Source organism: Fukomys damarensis, unplaced genomic scaffold (assembly GCF_012274545.1).
Source record: "Fukomys damarensis isolate Sample0158 unplaced genomic scaffold, DMR_v1.0_HiC HiC_scaffold_30, whole genome shotgun sequence".
NCBI classification, from domain to species: domain Eukaryota; kingdom Metazoa; phylum Chordata; class Mammalia; order Rodentia; family Bathyergidae; genus Fukomys; species Fukomys damarensis.
Genome location: NW_022900942.1, coordinates 35336490 through 35340159, shown reverse-complemented (window position 1 = coordinate 35340159; position 3670 = coordinate 35336490). Strand labels below are relative to the sequence as shown.

The 3670-nt window shown below is 46.0% G+C and overlaps 1 pseudogene; it reads right to left on the bottom strand.

Annotated features, from left to right (window-relative positions):
* Positions 1-1730: 1730 nt before the first annotated feature.
* On the bottom strand, positions 1731-2422 carry LOC104860483 (annotated as a pseudogene).
* Between the last annotated feature and the right edge of the window lie 1248 nt (positions 2423-3670).

Here is a 3670-nt window from a genome sequence, read left to right as displayed (position 1 = left end):
TCACTTTCACACCATCCTAAATTGAAAAAAATCACTACTTGAGAAGATCATAACTTGGGGACTGCTTATATATAAGAAGTGTTTTGGGTAAAGGAGTTTTAAGCAAATATACAATTAGTTATTTGCAAAGTCATTGTAATTTTTAAAATTTAAAACATGAACATTCAGGAATGTCAAGATGCAGTTCACATGGTGCGTAGGTGTGGTGGGGCCAACATATGCCCCCTTTGGGCCTGAGGCACACAGTGCAGGCAGTGGAGGGCACTCAACTTTGTCTTCAGGAGTGGCCACAGTCAACCAAGGGGCACAAGGTCACAGTCCCACCCAGGAGCAAAGCACCAATGCCTGATTGATAAGGCCTGCCCCCTGCCCCCAGATGGGATAACTGCAAGGCCAGACTCACTGCAAAGCTCCTGGTGGTGTCAACAGAGGCCTTTGTTGCATCACAGTTCATCTCTTCCCTTGTTCTCAGGTCACATCTCTCCCAGGCGCTGAACCTGAGGTCTCACCCCTATAAACTTTTTTTTTAATAGTTAAGAGTCTTTATTCGAATAGCTATAATTACAGTGCTTGTTGAAGTGCATACTGAAAGTGCCGGGGATTTAGCTCAGTGGCTGTGCCACATGCCTTGCTAGCACAAGGACCAGAGTTTGATCCTGGTACTAAAAAAAAAAACAAAAAAACAAAGACATGAAAACTGAAAACAAGTATACAAAATGGTTGATTACTAATCATATATTTATTGAAAGCAATAAGAGGTTCCACAACACCAAATAAACCAGTTCTGAAGTTTCCCCAGGATGAGTTTAACAGCTCCAGCTTCTTCAGTGTTTATCAAAATACAAAAGAAAAAAAATAGAGGCCATCCTTTTTGATGGCAAATCGGACCCTTCCAGGCCGAGGGAGGAAGCTACCTCACACATGGAGGTGGGGGTGCTCCAGGACTGTGGTCTGGAGTAGACCAATCGACCCAGCTTGCTGGTGAGACCCCGACTTTAGCCAACCTGTCTGAGTGGGCACTGAGAACGGGGGCTGCTACTCCAGCTGCACTGGGCAGGGGCGAGGGTGAGGCTGGTCCTCAGGCCCCATCACAGCCCTCCCAGCCCAGCCTGAGGGGACCGTGTGAGCATGAGCACAAGCACAACGCTAGGAATGCAGGTGATCCAAAGACAGGCGGGCCGTGGGGTCCCTACTTTGACCATGCAGTGGACGGCGTTTGTTCATCACATCTCTTGCGTTCCCAGTGAACAGCCAATCCAATGACTAGTGTTCAGGTAGAGTTATAAAACCTAACTAGGCATAGTCTCCTGTGTGTTCATGTGTTCTCCTTATCTTGTCACTTTCAACTATTTTTAAAAATTCACTGTTTGGGTTAAAAACCAGATGGATCCTCATATCAATCTACAGCCCAGTGGCTCCTGGAGGCTAAGAGCCCATGCACCCAAATCCCTTCTCAGTCCTGACAGTGAGTTGATTTTTTTTTTTAACAATAAAAAACCTAAGCAGTCTTGCATAAGAGTACCAGAAACTGCCTCAGTGGAAACAGAAACTGTTTACATTAAATAAAAACCTGGCTGCAGGCTGCATCTGCAAATGTACAGCACGATGTGTGCATCCCGTGCCCATGGAGACAGCTTCTGGCACTCAGGGCCACAGAGTCACACACTTGCCACATGAGAGGAAAGCGGAGGCCGGAGAGGAGGAAGTGAGGGGAGTGTGGGGTTTCTGGTTCACTTCTGGTTCCGGAGCGGATTGGACAGCCAGTCCAGTTCTTCACGAGCCATCCCCGCTGCTGGCACAAGTAGCCTGAAGGTAACAGTTGCCGTGGCGTAGAGTGCAGCCCCGGCTTGTCTGTGATTTCAGCTGCATGAATCACATTGGGGAGGTCCTGTTTGTTGGCAAACACAAGGAGGATGGCATCCCGGAGCTCGTCCTTGGCCAGCATCCTCATGAGCTCCTCATGAGGGCTGGGAGGGCTCATTCACACTCTCTCTGTCATTGCTTGTTTTGTTTTTTGGTACCAGGGATCCAACTCGGGACCTTGTACTTGTGAGGCAGGCCGTGGAACCACTGAGCTAAATCCCTGGCCCTCTCTGTCATTGCTGTCCACCACAAAGACCCAGCCTTGGGCGTTCTGGAAGTAGTGGTGCCACAGTGGCCAGATCTTGTCCTTGCCACCCACATCCCACATGGTAAAGCTGATGTTCTCGTGTTCGATGGTCTCAACATTGAAACCTATGGTAGGAATGGTGGTCACGATTTCACCAAGCTTCAGTGTATACAGAATCATCATCTTCCCAGCAGCACCCAGGCCCACCATGAGAATTCTCATTTCTTTTTTGCCAAAAAGGCCCTTGGAGAGGTTTGCAAAGATATTCCCCATCCTTGTGAATTCTTGGAACTGACACTGGCCAGAGACCTCAGCGGTGGCTGCTTTGAGCCAGGCATTGGTTTCACTCCCATCTCACCCCAATAAAATTGCCACACACAGATCTGTGTCCCAAACATAGTGTTTCCCAGGACTCCAGCCTGAAACAGATGGCTCTTTCCTAATCACCTTGTGAACAATCCAAGAATTTAAAGAAGTATCACTAGAGACCCTGAGGACAGCTCTCAAAGCTCTCAAAGCATTTCAGAGATGGGATGTGGGGAAAACAGAAAACCAGTTTATCAGTGGCTGGTGATACTGTTTGCTCATGGTCAAAGTCGCCTCCAAGTGACTTTCCCTTTCACATGTCACAGCGTAAAAGCACCTTGACAATGCGAGGAAGAAATACCTGGCAGAAACTGGAAGACACAATGGGGAGAGAAGGAACAGGTAGATTATCCAAATAGGCTCAGAGAGGCTCACCAGGTAGGAGCAGGGTATCCCAGGGCTGGTAGAGAGCCCTGCTAAGAGAGCTAGAAAAGGCTGTCTTTTCTTAAGTCCTATTCCATGGAGCAAGAGTGTGAGCTGGGAGGTAGGAGGAAATAATCCTCAAACTTATCAAATTAAATAATGTGCTGCTCAAACATTTTTATCCACCTATTGATGTTGCTGGAACCAGAGTAATGAGAATGGGTAGGTGGACACGTGGGATTCAATGACTGAATTTTCTAATTGTTCTTGTCACAGACATTAGTCAACATTCAGCCTTCCACCTTGACATAAATCCTGTCCTACTATGTACCCCCCAAAATATGTGCCTCAGATTCTCCTAAAATTTTTTTTGAAGCTAGAATAGCATCTTTTTTTTTTGTACTGGGGATCGAACTCAGGTCCTTGTGAGGCAGGCGATGGAACCACTGAGCTAAATCCCCAGCCCTAGACTAGTATCTTTAAAAACAAACTCAGGCTGGGCCAGGGATTTAGCTCAGTGGTTCTGCTGCCTGCCTTGTAAGCACAAGGACCCAAGTTCAATACCTGGTGCCAATAAATAAATAAATAAAAACTCAGGCTGCCTCATGTAAGTGGACTTCACTTTATACAAGACATAATTACATAAGGTATACATTTAATTATAAAACAGTGATCAATATATTCATTGTGTTATAAAGTCCTCTCAACCATGTTCTCTCATTTAACCTCTGTAATAGTCTATGTGAGAGAGATTTTTTTCTTGATAGAGGAGAAAATTGATGTTCCAAGATGTAAAGGACTTGTATAAGTTCTTTTTTTTTTTTTTTTTTT